This window comes from Arachis ipaensis, chromosome B04 (assembly GCF_000816755.2).
Source record: "Arachis ipaensis cultivar K30076 chromosome B04, Araip1.1, whole genome shotgun sequence".
In the NCBI taxonomy this organism is placed as follows: Eukaryota; Viridiplantae; Streptophyta; class Magnoliopsida; order Fabales; family Fabaceae; genus Arachis; species Arachis ipaensis.
Window position 1 is genome coordinate 48444995 of NC_029788.2, and position 18750 is coordinate 48463744.

The 18750-nt window shown below is 35.0% G+C and overlaps 1 long non-coding RNA gene across 1 annotated transcript; it reads right to left on the reverse strand.

Annotated features, from left to right (window-relative positions):
- Positions 7625-11660, reverse strand: LOC107637754. Its single transcript, XR_001619501.2, has 4 exons — positions 11127-11660; positions 9583-9664; positions 8718-8986; positions 7625-7681 (listed from the first exon to the last, which is right to left on the reverse strand). It is a non-coding gene; the product is annotated as an uncharacterized LOC107637754 (long non-coding RNA).

Consider the following 18750-nt stretch of genomic DNA (forward strand, 5'->3'; position numbering starts at 1 on the left):
TCATTTAGATTTTTTTTTTTAATTACATTGCATTCTACTGATACTTACTCTATTTTCGTATATAAATGGAACTATTTAATATGATGTCCAAACTTTGTGTTGTATTTTCTATGCTAATTTATCATGTAAGGAAATTTATATATATCCTTAAATCCATTAGTTTTAAAACATTTTCTACCACCTAACTAAATCTTATTCGATTAACTTGGTTTTTGTTAAATAAAAAAATGCTTAATCAAACATGTTAATTTGACATACCTGGGTTTTGAAATACTCTCCTTTGCCTATTAAGGATGTCATCTGCTAGTATCAATCATGTGTTCTCCAGACCCCCAATAGATTTCTTAAGTATTCTCCAGACCCCCAATGACTTGATTATTTTATCGCATCTATGTATTCTTTGTCATCATCGAGGAGACCTCTAACATAGCATTCATCTTTGAAACTTTCATACCTAACACCATTAAATGTTGTGATGTCTTCATATGAAGTCGGACCTCTAACAAAGTTTAAGAGTAGTCTTAAATAATATATCTCTCCTGATCTTGGGGGTACAAAGAAAATCCTTCTAATAACTGTGTGGGATTTGCGTGGAGGCCACAACCTTTCTTTTGTCTTCCAAACAAATCTTGTAGGCAACTCAGCATATGTAACAACTCTAATTTTTGCACTAACGCGAGTTTTTCTTAAAATAATATTTTAAAGCGATTAGTTTTATTTTAACAAGTCGACTTCGAACCTCGAAGTAAAATAAATGGTAATATAATTTTATTATTATGTTATTTATTTATTTTACTTACTCTAATTGTAATAGAGCCTAGATAATAATATTAATATTATTGTCAAGTCCGACTTTTGCCGTATAAGAAATTATCGATATTTCTTTATGAGTTTAGAGTTGCTAAAGTTTCATCAAATGTCTTTTAATTTCTAAATTACTAATGTCATTTATATTAGTAACTCATATATAATTATCCTTATATATATATTGTTATTACTTGTGTAATAATATATTCAGTTTTTATAATTATTCGTTTAAGATATTTACAATTTAAACCGCCGATTCGATTTTACTGAAACTTGACACGTGCCCTTTTATTCTTGCTAAATCACTTTTCCTTTATTCTTCCTAAATCACCTTTCCTTTATTCAGAAATTAGAATCTTCCTTAGCCATTTGATAATATCATCACCGAGCATATAAGAAAGAAAAGAGAGAGATTCGTATCATGAAACCAAATGACATTAGGCAATGACACTTAAACCTTTTAATGCCAAATCATACTGCACTAAAAGAAAGACACCTTCTCCTATCTCTCATCATTCATAACCGAATGCATGCATACAGAAAATAAAAAAGAGAAACCAAAAACACTCATTAAAGAACCATGACCCCATTAACATGCTTTCCTCGATTTCTTGTGATCCGTAACTCAAATAAAAAATCTAATCCGGTAAAAGTGTTCGTATCCTCATTCTCTACGTGTTAGTGTCACTTTTGATCGGTGGAAGTCGACGGAGACGTAGCATCTCTACCCCTTGAGTTCGGCCAACTGGAGTTCTAGCAGGCACAGACGATTCCGGACGTTTTCTTCTTCGACGGCTCGGTTAGAAGGCTCCTCCAAAGCTTCGCATATTTTGATTTCCTACGAAGGTAGGGTTTGGTAACTTTATAATAATTAAATGTGAATTTGATAAGTGAATGTTGATTTGGTTGATTATTATGTTAGTTTGAATGAGTTGATTTGGTTGAATTATTGTTGTTGATTGTGATTTGTTGGATCGGCTATTTATGAACAGCCAGTTGGGGTATTTTGGTGAATTTTGGGCTGAAATATCGTTAAAAATAAAGTATAAATTTGGTGAGATTTGATGGTCGAGGTATTAAATTAAAAGTTACGAAGAATCGGTAACCGAAAAACTCGAGAACGGATTAAAATAAAAGTAATGTTTTGAAAGGAAAGGGCTAGGGGTTTCAGGTTTGATATAAGAGAAAGATTAGTAATTAAATTGTATTTTTCAGGGGGTAAAAATGGGTATTTTGTAAAATATCAGGTTATTTTATAAATATGAAAATAAGTAGGGGTTCAAATATAATTTTATAAAATATGGACTTTATAATTCTTTTCCATAAGACACTTAGGAAAAGGCGAGGGAACAATGTGAGCATGATTTATATGATGAACGATAAGAAAGAAAGAAGAAGAAAAAAAAAGAAAAGGAAAGAAAAATATTAAAGAAACCTCAGACATAGAAGAGCAGAGAGAAAAGAGTAAAAGAATCTAAAGAACTTCTGCCACAGGAAAGCAGAGAGTATGAATAAAAGAAACGAAAGAAAGAACGAGCTAAGATGATTATGTACCTGCTGAAAACGAGCAGAGATATGGTGGTGAATCCACCGAGATTTGCTTTCAGAGATACATTGGCCAATCCAGGGGATGGTCGCACCTGTAAGACAGAGGTTGCTTACAGAGGTTATCGCTACATACATTGGCTAGAGAGAGCCTCACCTGTAAGACAAAGGTTGCTTACAGAGGTTATGTTTGCATACATCGGCTGAAGAGAGTCTAACCTGTAAGACAGAGGTTGCTTACAGAGGTTATAACACTGGAAACCAAACTTAGACAAAGGTTACTGAGTTGCGTTGGGAGCGGGTCGAAACCGACAGATGAGCTCATTACCTGCACTAGGGATAGACATGCATCATGATTGATTGAGCATATCTTCTATGAATTTTGTTTTCTGTGATTGTGTATATGCTGTGTTTGTCTTCACTTTATGTTCTTTAGTTATTGTGTTTGATGCGTGATTCCGTTGTTGCTGCTGACTGGGTATAGTATCAAAACGGACTTAATTAACCATCCCGACCCTACTAAGAACTCTTCAGTTCTTACCCCTTCTCTTCCCCCTTCAGATGGAAACAAAAACTCTAGTTAAGATTATCCCTATATATATACGAGGACCAGCAAAGGATACGAAGGTGATAGCAAACTCGTCTTTTGGCTGCAATGATCGATCAGAGACAGTAAGAGTTGGTAGCGTATTTTGGGTGGCGCCTACAGTGTAGCTTAGATATTTTTGTTTAGTCTCTCACTTTTGGATAGATCCTCTGAGAGATTAGGAGCTGTAAATACTAATTAGGCTAGTTTCAGGTGCCAGCTTAAGGGCTTCCTATATGGACCAGGGCGCCGAAGCGTTAACTATGTATATAGTAGCAAGATATGAAGAATTGTACGCTAACTCATGCGATATGTGGTAGTACCTTTATATGTATGTATGATCTATGCTATATGTTATGTTGATATATGATGTTGGCCTTGTGTATGTTTTATTTGATTTCTAATTATGGCTTGTGTATGGTTAATTAGCTATACTCGCAAATCCTATTATAAAATAAAAGTTTTTCTCTGAAAATTCGATTCGCGCGCTAATACGATTACAGGTTTAATAATAAATATTTAGTTAGCTATTAGGTGAACAAGTTGGTGACACTTGGTTTCCAGTATGATCATGATGTACTGGGAATTGGATCATTATAATTTGGTATCAGAGTAGTTCGTTCCTATTAAAGCCTGGGGATATGGACTTAATCATGCTTCATTGCATTCTCTGTGTTATATTTCATGCATATAGGATATCCTTGTGATATGGATTGCATGACTATCGCTGTGTTTCCATTTTAGAGACTATTCACACTTTGCCTGATATGTTAAGACTGATCACCTTAATATTGCATGTTTGGTGTGAACAGGATCTTGATGGCTGCACGGGGACGAGGACGTAGTAGGCGTAGTGGGAACCCGGTAGAGGAACCGACGAGGGGGTGCGGATGCTTTTATAGCTGTAATGAACACCATGACTGAGGCTGTGCGTGAAACGGCAACTGCGACAACGCGAGCAATTGACCGTTTTGGAGAGAGGAATAGAGATCGTAACGGGGGATGCAATGGTGAGCGTGGTGGAGATGATAATGATAATGAAGGCACTGGAAACCACGATAACCGTATGACACTGGTAACCTTTCTGAAGGTAAATCAGCCTAAGTTTAAGGGGACGCTTGTTGCAACTGAAGCTGACAATTACTTCTGCGATACTGAGAAGTCATTTTGAGCGCAACATCTACCAGAAAGACAACACGTGGAGTTTGCAACCTATATGCTGGAGGGAGAAGCTGAACATTGGTGGCATGTAGTGCAACGCTTGTTGAGGCAGGAGGTGGAAGAGATTGACTGGGATACTTTAAGGATAAATTTTACAAAAAGTATTTTCCTAGATCTGTTCGTCATGCAAAAGAAATGGAACTGATGCAGTTGAAACAGGGGAATATGTCAGTGGTAGCGTATACTGAGAAATCTGAGGATTTGTTTCGATTTTCTAAGATCTGTCAGAGAAACCCAGATGATTTTGAAAGTGGAGGTGTTTGAAGTACGAAGGAAGACTTCGCGATGAACTAATGCATTCATTAGTCCCGCTGGAGATACGAAATTTTGCAGAGCTTGTCAATAAGAGTCACCTGATGGAGGACTGTGAGAAAAATATGGCATCAACAAGAATGAATCATTAGGATTTACCTCTGAGAAGTTCTAACAGTTCTAGTTGGTATGCGGCTTGGCGAAGGGTGAATTTTATGGCACCTGGAGTACCCCTGCGTAGGGATCAGCAAGTTAGGATCAATCTTGCACGCTCTACTATTGAAAATAGAGACGAACCAAGGCAGAATATTGTCAAGTGATCTCTACAGACCCAAATGGATATGGTGTGTAGCCAATGTGGGAAGGACCATGGAAACCGACCTTGTCAGTTTGGATTGAATATCTATTATAACTGCGGTGAACCGGGGCATATAGTGAGAAATTGCCCGAAGAAGTTTATTCAAGAGCCAGCTAGACCGCAACAACCAGGAAGAGTATTTACAATGATTCCTAAAGATGCTCGTACTCAGACTCCCTGACCCAAGGTCAGTGTTGTGTAAAGATTCGCTTCTTAACTGCACTTTACGATTTTGGTACGTTGCATTCTCTTATTTCTTTAACTGCTATACATAAGTTGAGATGAGATGAGAAAACAAAACACACCTGAGGATTTGAAAAGAAGATAAGGACCGATTACTTGCACCTATTTATAGGTAAAGGAAATTTTGAGGGCAAAATTTTTTTTTAGGGGGGTAGGATGTAACAACTCTAATTTTTGTACTAACGCGATTTTTTCTTAAAATAATATTTTAAAGTGATTAGTTTTATTTTAACGAGTCGACTTCGAACCCTGAAGTAAAATAAATAGTAATATAATTTTATTATTATGTTATTTATTTATTTTACTTGCTCTAATTATAATGGAGCCTAGATAATAATATTAATATTATTATCAAGTCCGACTTTTGCCGATATAAGAAATTATCGGTATTTCTTGAAGAGCTTAGAGTTGCTAAAGTTTCGTCAAATGCCTTTTAATTTCTAAGTTACTAATGTCATTTATATTAGTAACTCGTATATAATTATCCTTATATATATTATTATTACTTGTGTAATAATATATTCAGTTTTTATAATTATTCGTTTAAGATATTGATAACTTGAACCGCCGATTCGGTTACACTGAAACTTGACACGTGCCCTTTTATTCTTGCTAAATCACCTTTCCTTTATTCTTGTTAAATCACCTTTCCTTTATTCAAAAATCAAAATCTTCCTTAGCCATTAGATAATATCATCACCGAGCATATAAGAACGAAAAGAGAGAGATTTGTATCATGAAACCAAATGACATTAGGCAATGACACTTAACCCTTATAATGCCAAATCATACCCCATTAAAAGAAAGACACCTTCTCCTATCTCTTATTTTCATAACCAAATGCATGCATACAGAAAAAAAAGAGAGAAACCAAAAGCACTCATTGAAGAACCATGACCTCGTTAACTTTTCTTCCTCAATTTCTTGCGATCCGTAACTCCAATAAAAAATCTAATCCGGTAAAAGTGTTCGAATCCTCCTTCTCTACATGTTGGCGTCACTTTTGATCGGTGGAAGTCAACGGAGATGTAGCAGCCCTACCCCTTTAGTTCGGCCAACTAGAGTTCTAGGAGGCACAAACGATTCCAGACATTTTCTTCTTCGACGACTCGGTTAAAAGGCTCCTCCAGAGCTTTGCATATTTTGATTTCATATGAAGGTAGGGTTTGGTAAATTTATAATAATTAAATGTGAATTTGAAAAGTGAATGTTGATTTGGTTGATTATTGTTTGAGTTTGAATGGGTTAATTTGGTTGAATTATTGTTGTTGATTGTGATTTATTGGATCGGCTATATATGAACGGCCAGTTGGGGTGTTTTGGTGAATTTTGGGTTGAAATATTGATGAATCCATATTTGACGATAAATTTTGTTTGATTTAAATGGATTTCATCATATAAACCCACATTTATTCATCCAAATATCATGCTTCTATGTTCTCTCCCTTAATTGAGCCTAATTGTGAAAACATGCTATGTTGTGCTTAATTTAATAACTTTTATCCCATTTTTATTCCATTCGATGCCTTGATGGTTTTGATGAGTGATTATAGGTATAATAGGTTGGAATGGCTTGATAAGAGTGGAAGAAGAGCATGCAATAGGGACAAAACATGATGAAAACAAAGGAGAAGCACACATTGGAGTGTGCGTGCGCACAAACCACTATACGTACGCAAAAGACCACACAGCCATGTGTGCATGCACACAACATTCTGTGCGTACGCACAAGAAGAAAATCAGCATGTATGCGTACGCACACACCTGTGCGTACGCACACGTCCCAGCACGTGACTCACTTAATGCGAATCGCTGGGGGCGATTTCTGGGCCTCTAGAGCCCAGTTTTTGGACTTTCTGAAGTTGATTCTTCCTATATCAAAGAATGCCTTACACCTTGTGAATGAGGGGAGGGGGAGAAATTAGAGTTAGTTTAGCATTATGTAGGTTGTTTTCTAGAGAGAGAAGCTCCGCCTTCTCTCTACAATTAGGATTTTTTAGTTTAATTTCTTGTAATTTCTACTTCTAGTTCTTGTTTTTGTCTAGTCTCTTCTACATTTCTTTATTTTATTGTCTTAATTTCCTTATGTTATGTTGTTAATTTCTCATTTTCCTTGTTTTTTATGCTTATGCACACTCTTGTTATTTTAATTTACATTTGATACAATTTATGTTTTCATGTCATTTGTTGCTTTATTGAGTTGCTATCTTTACTTTCCTTGCTTGATAGTTGTAGCATTTGTTATTTCTTATCATTTTACCATGCTTTCTTTTCATACCCACCAAGTGTTTGATAAAATACTTGGTTGGGTTTTTGCCTAGTTTTTCATACTCTTGGTTGGGAATTTGGGTCATTGGGTGAACTTGAGTGGTGGATGTCCATTCCGCATTGTGTGTGAATTGTTAATTGGTTTGGTTTCCCTTGACTCTAAGTGATCCAGAGTGTTTACTAGGACTTAGGAATTCAAATCAATTATGCCCTTTTGACTAATCCTCAATGTTAGGATTAACTAATTGGGATTAATTCCACACAATTACCACTACAAGAAAAACACCCATTCAGGTACACTTGAAAAGTGTAGCCAAAAGTGAAAAAAAATGATGCCTTAGGCTACGGCCGCCTGAAGATGTTACATTATTCTACTCTAATAAACTATCTAAATCAGACCCCTGCACAATAAGAAACCCATCAAAATATGAAGTGATAACATGATCATACATGAAAAGTCCATAAATCACAATAAGAGGAACCAAAGAACAATCCACGCCAGAATTTATAGTGCATTCCTGATTCATCATACTCCATGTCATGAGCAATAAGAAACATATTAGAGGAAAATAATCCTCAAAGTCACTTTAGTATGAACCATTATGCCAACAAAATGATATGCATTATAATAGCATCTATAAGTAGTGCTTTCTCTACAGTACATTGACCTTTTTATCATTAACTGACAAGTAATAAACAAGTGCCATCCTTAAATCTGAATAAATTAGTTAATATCTTTCCTTGTCATTTCATGAGCCACTAAGGTTACATTGAAACCAACATTTATCAACAACTCCAACTAATAAAAGGATGATTTAAGGATACTATCATCCACGAGAACATTCAAATAGAATGAATCAATCTAATTAATTAAAATTTAGGCGATAATTGCAGAAAACCAGATCAAGATGCATCTGATTGATACAAACTAGACATGACCAGTGGCAACTTATTGACATTGACGTCACAACATAAAGAAGCAGAATTTCAAAGTTACTTTCCATCAGAGTAAGAGCAGTAAATAAAACAACTTTCAAAGCAATTCAGGTAAGGTTTAAAGAAGCAGAATTTCAAAGTTACTTTCTATCAGAGTAAGAGCAGTAAATAAAATAACTTTCAAAGCAATTCAGGTAAGGTTTGTCCACACTGCATAAAATTGTCAGCACTTAGATCTTTTATGATTAAAAATGATCATTTATTCTAAATAGGAAAAGGGTAAATTGCGATGGCTTCTAGTGAATTTCTAGTGCAATTGAAAGTTATATAATACTTAATATTTCTATAGATTGTAAGCTGTGGTATTAATTTCTTTTATAAACACAACACTAACAAAGTCAATGCAAACATTAAAAAAATAGTGTTGTATATAATTTAACTTTAACCTCAGGAAAGTGTCAGTGCAATTTACACAAAGGAAAAGGAATTGAAGTTACTAACCGTTTTCTCGTACCACTCTTTGGTAAAGAAAAGTTTGATTCCATGAACAATCAACGAGGCATAGACAATGACAAAGAGATGATGTGAGTACCAAAATGCATTGAAGCCAGTTAGACTGTTGAGTGGTTTAGGAAGCTTAATCCTGTTTCTCCTGAACCAAGGTGTGGCTTGTACTTTTGAGGGCTTGCACGAAGGAGGCGAAGGAAGTCGCAAGAAAGATGAAAAATTGCATGTATTTCAACACCAATTGCTACTGCTACGGCTATCACCTGCAAGAACAACAACATATATACCCTCACTTTGTTTGTACTACTAACTTTATTTAAATGGTGACACATTTATTCAGCAAGGGAATCTTGAGAAACAAATATGTTCCTTGGGAAGCAAATTTGCCACTTCTAATTCATGAAACACTCCAAATATTCTTCAAGGAAACTCCTACTCTCATGGGAACAAAATGCAAAGCTAGGAAAGGAAAAAAGATTGCCAATACAAACTACTTCACTATCTTCATTCTAATTTTTCTGTTGATGAATTTAAAAAGAAAATTCATATAAACCTCTTTAATTTCTTCCTTGGTGATTCTTCCCAATCTTGTGAGCACCAGCAGCACCTTCCTTCAATTAAAAACAGCAACACTTGCTTTGATACCATATTAGAATGCAAATTAATCGAGAAACATCAAAAAGCTACTTTCACTAATGAGTAACGCAACTCACAAGTGTAAAGGATCAAGCATCCACCTCTAACACAATTAAAAAAAACAAACATATATATCAAGAAAAAGAAAAAGAATCAGTCGGTGACATCAGTTCCAGTTGAAACAGAAAATGAAGTAATAAAATTTGACTCTTAAATCACTCACCTTTAAGAGCAGAACTGCAGATGCTATAGAATAGCGACCCTGTTAAAATCTTTGTTCATCGTCCCTTAAAGTTTTTCTATATCTGCAATATGGTATATTGATTTGAAGTCGTAAACTATAAACATTAAAAAAGTGAAATGGTTGAGTGCTAATAAATCAAACAAAACTATGGATTTCTTTATAGGAAATAGCAGAAATGGGTTCTCAAGGTAAATATTTTGTTCGATTTGAAGCAGAGGCAAGTGCAAAAACTCCCTTGAAGGAAGATCTAGTTACACTTACATGCATTTCAAGAATGAGCATGTGACAGTGACACTTTTTTCAGCTAAAAGTTAGCGATCCATTAAACACGGTATACACATGAGCTTATCATGAATTATTCAAAGCAGATTCTCCATCTCCAACTTACAATCAATTTCCTCAACTGTTTTAACTTTTCCTAATTTTACTACTAAATCATCTCATAATACAAGTCAAAATTCTACACCTACTACTACCTCAACAAATGAGATAAGGGATGCTAGAAGAGCAGAGAATTTCAAAAAATAGTGAAGCATCAACTCAAGTGAGAAGCATTACTAACAAAATGAGTATTTATAGCATGAAGACAGAAATATATTACAATTAAGGGAATAGATGAGACTTGGAATCATTGAAGATGTGAAATAATTGAGTACAAGGTTTATATGCTAGTATGAAACAATGATTACTTATACAACTATGAAGCTAAAACGAACTTAACAAGCAAGATGCAAAATCAGAAAGCAAATTCTAATGAAGCAAGCAACATAAACTCAAAAAATTAGAAAGACAATACCACAACAAAATAACTTTAACTCCTATCATGTACTATTCATACAGTAAAATAAAAATGTTCACTCAAACAGAATTCATCACAAATTGAATAAAGAACAAAATTAGAATTCAACACTAATAATAACAAGCAATGATCAAATGCGATTCTGCACGGAAAAGCTTCTAACACAGACAGCACGGTAGAAATTGATCCAGACATAGAAAAACCCTAATTAAATATGAAATTGTGATATAGAATCCTAATTAAATTTAACCCTAATTGCAGAGTATAGAACAAATTTTCTTCAATTGGCAATTTTACTATGGTGGTACAGGGTGATCAGCAGAGCATATAAAAGTGCCGTTAAACATCTCACCTTACTTTATCATGTGAAAGAAGTTCAAATAATTAGGGTCAAAATAGCGCTCACATAGATCTTCCATTACCTGCACAGTAAAAAGGACTTCAAGTGTCAACTAATTAATCAAAACAGATGTACGTAAAAGAGAATAAAAGAAAGATTATAACTGAGGGCTGAAAATATTATGAAGCAGGCAATGAAATTAAACAGCCTTCCCCACAGAAATTGGACCTGAGTGGCTAACCTAACACTGGGGGCCTTCTTCAAAAGGAATATTGAGCCCAGCTGCATCAACTTGAGCCGTGTGTTTTGTTCTTTACAATGAGGATTAAGAACCCTAATTGCCTAAATCAGAGAAAGAGAGGATACAGAACAGAGAATGTTTACCTGGTGACAGAGGATACGACCATGGTGATGAGCGGCGACGGTGAAGAAGAGATGAGCGGCGACGTAACGGCTTGGAGACGGTGCAGCAACTCAGCGACGAGCTCCAGTCGATGGCAGCGCGGCGACAGAGCACAACGGCGGTGAGACATCCCATTCGAGATCCTCGGCGGCGGTACATCAGCCTGGCGGTGGCAGAACGGCGACGACAACAAGCCCTAGCAGCGGCGGTGGAGCTTCAACGGCGACGGAGCACTCCTTTCTTCTCTCCTCCATTGCGTTTTCTCTTCCTCGAGCTCTCTCTCTCTCTCACTGGCATTCGACGACGACGACGGCAGATCCCTAGCCAGTTAGCCGCCATCGTTCTTCCTTCCCTCTCCTCTCTTCTTCTTCCTGTTCTCCCCCTTAGCTTTCTGATTTCTTCGTGTGTGTTGAGTGAGGAGGAGGGTGTGTATTGCGTGAGTGAGGGAGTGAAGGTGATACAGGGCAAACAAAATTTCACTCAAGTGTTTATTTGGTATTTTAATATTAGGAGACACTTCTGAAGCGCACCCAAAATTTAACAAATGGGTTACTTTTTAAAAGCGCTCCCTTTGATCTAAAAAATGTATCCATAGCTTTTCAGATTTGGCTACGCTTTATAAGTGATATTTAAAATATCTAAGGAGACGCTTTTGAAGTGATGCCTCAATAGTGTTTCCTTTTCTCTTATAAAAGGGCATCATGCGAAAAAGCGTAGCCTATTCTAGGAATAGGCTACGCTTTTTAAATGTAGCTTAAAAAAAGTGTGGCTGAATGGGTATTTTTCTTGTAGTGTACCATGTTTGTGGTCCATGACTAGGATAGGAATCCTTAATTCCCCAATTCCTACCAAGAGTCCCTTTTAGTATTTAATTTCCATTTTCATTGCTTTTACTTGCTTTCATTTAATTTCATGCTTGTTTCATTTATTGCCATTTACATTTCTTGCCTCTTATGACCAAAACCCCAAAAATCCCTCATAGCCAACAATATGACATTTCATTGCAACTCCAAGGGAAGATGACCCGGGAGTTAAATACTCTCGGTTATAATAATTGTTTTGTATTATGACATCTTTAGGATTTAAACTTTGATTGTGAGAGTTTATTGTTGGTTTGGACTATTCCATTAACGAAGTGATTCCTATTTTGATCAATTCTAGATCAACAACAAATTCTCACATTATCAAATTGGCGCCGTTACCGGGGAGTTGGAATGGTGTTATGTTAGTGGCTATTGTGCATATGTGAATATTGTGAATAGCTTATTTTTGGTTGATTGTGCATATGTTGTTTGCTTTTGGTTAGTGTGAATATGTTAATATGTGAATATGTAAATAGCTTTTCTTTTGATTGATTGCTTGGTTTTGCTAGTTTTAGGAGTTTATTTTGTTTGTTCTCATTACCTTTGGTTTTTATTTTTTTTTATTTTTTTTATCCTATGAATTCTCACCTATTGCATTGTGAGTTTTGTTGCTATTGTGTATATGAATTGGGAATTTCAATTGCTTGTTGCGTAGATGGAATAAAAGGAACTCACAAGAAAATTTGGGTGTACAAGCTTGGGAATCTCAATTGTCTTGGAGAATACAAGCTTGGGTGAGAGCTTCTGAATAAAATCCAACTTAAGGACTCTAAATAGAAGTGTTATGTGGGAGACACCCCACCATGGTAACATTCTTTCAACCTTTTTCCTTGTTTATAATTTGCCTTAATTGCATTTTTGTTTGATTGATTAGCTTAGAATTACTTTAATTCTGAGATTAGATAGGTTAATTTTGGTGTTGAGTTTTTATTGAGCTATCTTTACATTCTTTCAACCTACTTGTGCATACGCACGCCCCTGTTTTCTCACCACTATACTTCTCTTCTTCTCTTCTCTCTACTTCTTTTCTTCTTCTCTTCTCTCTACTTCTTCTCTTCTTTTCTCTTCCACTCTCTTCTTCCCTTTTTACCCTATTTTCTACTTGTCCTAGTTAGTTTTGTTTGCATTCCATTTTCATTTTAGTAATTATATTAGTTTTAGTTTAATTGTTGTTAATTAAATAAACTGCAAGCGTTTCATTGATGTTGATTGGGTTACTTCTTGCTTAAATTTTGGTTTAATTTTTGATGAATCTATGCACTGAGCCTTAAGTCTTTGTTTGATTGCCTAGATGAATTGTGAGTTTGATTCATACGTTGTAGCTACCATATGCATTAAACTTTATCCTTGTTTGGCATCTTGAATTGTGCATTTTTACTTTAGTGAATTGAGTTGAAATTACTTGTTCATCATGATTTTCATATCAAATTCATCACATGTCCGGTACTTATTTCTTGTTAACGCTTTGCATTTGTTTGAGTGACTCAACTTGATTCTTATCAAGCTTATCACTTTTTGCAATAAGTACCTTTACCATGTGACTATTGTATTATGTGTCATGATGAATAAGTAGTTCTCTTTTCATCATGGAATTGGTTATTATCGATTGTGTCATTTTACATTCATCTTGAGCTTTCACTTACACAACTTCAATATCCAATATCTTTAAATTCAATTCACTTTAGTTGTGGTTACCTAGGTTTGCTTGTGCTTTAATCTCTTGCTTATTCCTTACTTGTAACCTAGGCCACTTAATTGAGGAACATGCTATTTCTTTTGATTATGTGTTTGCCGTTCTTACCCGGCCAATGTTGTGTTCTAAACCGTGCGCATTTAGGATACGTACATTGTCTTTGATCATACCACACTACTATGACTTTTTCCTCAATTCTTGTTTTCTACAGAATCCCAAGCCCCAGTGCCCACCAACTGAAGGTGGAGCCTCACATCTCTTCACCTCCGGATTGAGTGCATGCACGGAGGACCGTGCAACATTTAAGTGTGGAGGAAGATCCACAATTTTTGGAGCGTAAATTTTTCTTTCTCAACACTTTGCATTAATTTCTAGTTTTTAGTAGTTTTTGTATTTTGTGAATATTTTTTGGTATTTCATTATATTTTGCTTAGTTTGCTTATATGTATATATCATAGTTTGCTTATAGTTTTATAGTAGTAAACATTTGCATGGTATAGGAAATAAGTTTGGTAAAACAACAAAGAATTTTCAAAAAAATCCCTTTTACGGCATTCCATTGATTAAATTTGAAAATTTGTTTTGAACTTGATTGAAGTATTCTTTGTTATGGAACATAGAAAAGAGCTGGAACAAATTACCTAGTGAGATTTGAGCTTTAATGGTGTGGTTGCACGTTTTCAACCATTAATTTTGTTCTTGTGTGTTATACTCCTTTTATGATTGTGATCTTAGATTTGCTTGAATCTTTATGTCCTATATTTGTTATTTTGAATGCATTTAGTATGATTGAGGCCATTTTTGAATTTGGACTCACTAACCCATATGGCCAACCGTTGCATCTACCTTTGTAACCACCTTTGAGCCTTTTAATTCCCATTTTGTTCTAATATTAAGCACATCTTTTACCCTAAGTGAAAAACCATTAATGTCCATGTATTGTATCTTTGATTAGCTTGGTTTTGAGGAGTGTGTGTTATTCAAGTGTGGGAGAATTTGTGGGAAACATTGGTAGTTAGTATTTGGGGTTCTCATTGTTAAATTTAGAAAAATGGGTAAACACTCATGCATTCTATACTTAAAACATATGTATCCCTTTTTTATGTTAAGTAAAAATAAGAAAGAAAAGAAAGAAAAGAAAGGAAAAAAAATGGCAATAAGAATGTGAATAAAGGATGCATATGTGTGTGAATTGAAAAAAAGGATGCATGAGTAAATGTGAGAAAGAGGATAAATAGGTAGTTGGTTGTTTTGTTGTGTATATAGGTTAGTATAGGATTAGGTGGGATACTTGAGCTAATCAAAGATCCAATCTATTAGCCCACTTAACCATATTAATCCTACCCTTACCCTAGCCCCATTACAACCCTCCAAAGATCTCATGATATTTGCATTCATATATCAAATATTAGTTGATTGTTAGATGACTTGCAAATCTTTGAAAAACATGATTAAAGGAGGATTAAGTTATTAAGCCCTAAACACTGAGTGATTAAAAGGTATACATATCCGGTGAGGGGTTCAATTTCTCAATTCTATGTTTCCATGCCTTATATTGTGTCTTCTTACAAGTTGTTGAAAATAATTTTTGAAAACTTCAAATCAATTCTTTGGACATTGAGCATATTGCATTGATTTCCTTGTTTTGACCTTAAGTTCTATTTTGGATTGATTGAGATTCTTTTGTTTATGTTTGCCAAACTCAATAGGAATTATAGTATATATAGATAGATAGCCTTTTAGTTGCATGCATATAAGTAGTTGCATTTAATAAATTTCTTGCCCTCCTTATTCTTCTCCTTTGATTGTGACTACCATGAGGACATGCTATTGTTTAAATGTCGGGGAATTGATGAATCTATATTTGACGATAAATTTTGGTTTGATTTGAATGGATTTCATCATATAAACCTACATTTATTCATCCAAATAGCATGCTTTTGTGTTCTCTTCTTTAATTGAGCCTAATTGTGAAAACATGCTATTTTGTGCTTAATTTAATAACTTTTATTCCACTTTTATTCCGTTTGATGCCTTGATGGTTTTGATGAGTGATTTCAGGTATAAAAGGTTGGAATGGCTTGATAAGAGTGGAAGAAAAGCATGCAAGAGGACAAAAATATGAAGAAAACAAAAGAGAAGCACACATTGGAGTGTGCGTGCGCACAACCCACTGTGCGTACGCACAACATTCTTGTAATTTCTACTTTTATTTCTTGTTTTTATCTAGTCTCTTCTAGATTTCTTTATTTTATTGTCTTAATTTCCTTATGTTATCTTGTTAATTTCTCATTTTCCTTGCTTTTTATGCTTATGCACACTCTTGTTATTTTAATTTACATTTGATGCAATTTATATTTTCATGTCATTTATTGCTTTATTTAGTTGCTATCTTTACTTTCCTTGCTTGATAGTTGTAGCATTTGTTATTTCTTGTCATTTTACCATGCTTTCTTTTCATACCTGATACAATGGAGATTTACCGCCAATCCAGGTTTTCTCAACTTAGAATCCTATCATTGAAAGTATAGCCTAGACTAACGATTAATCCCCACATCAAATGTTTAATCCAGAGGATATGTCACAATTCAAAACCAATTCAATTTCGGGAGTTTCAATTCCCGTGTCATCTCCCAAGGACACTTGAGACCAATGAGTGTGCAATCTTGGTTGTGAGGATCATGGGGTTTTCAATAAAGGGATAAACATATAAAGCAATGAAAGAACATGCAAAATTATAATAAAAAAACTAATAAAGAAATCAAAGAAGTAACTATGCAATATAGACAAGTAAAGTGTAAAAGGAACTACTGTAATGTGTATAAAGGAATTTAAGCATAAAAGATATCTTGGCTTGGAGTAAGCTAAGGGTCCTTTCCTTGTTGGAACCACAACTATGCCAACTAGAATGGATCAATCTCACTTGATTAACCCTCACATCGGAGAGGAAGTTAAATGAGCATAAGTATTCTTAATCCACAAATCCTAAATTGCTTGCTAATTGCCTTAGCAACAACATAGCGTTAGTGGGAACAAGAACAATTAACAATCCAAAATTAACACTAAATGTTGGACATTCCAACTCTAGGAATCCAATTGCTCACTTTTCCCAAGACAAGAGATAGAAAATTAGCCCAAAATCATACTTGACATTTTGTCAAACACTTGGTGAGCAAAAACACTAAACATGGGAAAAATGAGAAAAAGTTTGGAACCAAAAGCAACAAATGATCCCAATCAACAATAAAAACTCAAGAAAGCATGTAACAATCATCAATCATCAAATTCATCAACAAGAAATAGAAATTGCAAAAGAGAAAGTGAAATTGAACTATAACTTGAATTATAAGAAAGTGTAAGAACAATGTAACTATAATAAGTAGTGACAAAAAGATAGTTACAATGGAAATTAGCAAAATCCAAGATCAAAATGGAAATGGCACTTGAATGTAAAAACCCTAGTATAAACCCTAGTAGAGAAGATGATGAAAAACTTAAAGAAAAACTATACTAAAAGCTATCTACTACTACTCCTAAGCTACACTAATGTTATGCTATGTTATGGTCTTCATTCCCACTTCCTTATGAGCTAAATGGCTTCAAAAATGGGCCTCTAAACCATCAAAATCGCGAGTCACATGAGATTTTAATAAAGGCATGTGCGTCCACCTGTGCGGACGCACAGACATGTGCGTTCGCACACTCTGCCGAAAATCTCTACCCGTGTGTACGCACAAGTAGTCGTGCCCACGCACACTAGGAGATGCTTGATTGAACGCGCGACGTGCACGGTGCGGCCCACGCACACGCGTGGCTCTGATCTGAGGGCTGTGCGTACGCACATAGGTCTGTGCGCACGCACACTAGGCTGAGCTCTTCTCCTTTGATTCTTCATGCTTCCTCCACTTTGAATGCTCTTCTTCCATTCCCTCCAAGCCATTCCTGCCTTATACCTCTGAAATCACTCACAAATAACATCAAGGCATCGAATGGAAGGTAAATGGAATATAATTAATCAAATTAGGCACAAAAGAACATGTTTTTATAATCAAGCACAAATTAGGATGAAAGTTCAAATGCATGCTATTTAGTGGAATAAGTGCAAGTTTATATGATGAAATCCATTCAATTTCAACCAAAAATCATCATCTAATATGGATTCATCAATTTTCCCACACTTAAATACTAGCATGTTCTCATGCTAAACACACTTAAAGGAGATTGATGAAAGGAAAACGATTTATTCTATGCACTACCTAAACGCATGCAACTATCCTAAGGGTTACTACCAATATGTACTATGCAAAGAGTTGGTAAAACAAACCATGAAATTTCAATCCATCACAAGGAGGCTTTGGGGCAAATGCAAAGAGTTTATGCACTAAAATCAATGTCCAAAGAATTGAATTGAGCTTTTCAAAACTAATCAACAAACAATTTGCAAGAAGATACAACATGAGATGCAAGAACATAGAATTGAGCGATTGAACCCCTCACCGGATGTGTATTCACTCAATTCGCTAAGTGTTTATTGTTTAATAACTCAATTCTCCATTTTTCATGTTTTTCAAAGATTTGCACTTCTAAAAATCAACTAGTATTTGATGCATGAAAGGCAAATATCATGAGGTCTTTGGAGGGTTGTAATTGGGCCAGGGTTTAGGTAGGATAAATATGGTTAAGTGGACTTAAAGAATTAGTTCTTTGATCAGCTTAAGTGTCAACCTAATCCTATATTACCTATATACTCATAACAATGCAACCTATCTACCCAATTTCCTTCTATCTCACCTTACTCATGCACTTTCTTTTCAAAACATGAACATATGCATTCTGTATTTCAACTTTTTATTTCACATTCTATTATGCACATTTTTTTTTGAAATTCTTTTCTTTGTTAGAACAAGAGATGCATATGACCTAAAACAAAGAACACATGAGAATTTTCCAATTGCCAATTTTTCACTATGAGTTTCATGCCTCTATCACCAATGTTTCCTAACAATTTCCCCCACACTTAGAATATACACACTAATCCACCCAAGCTAA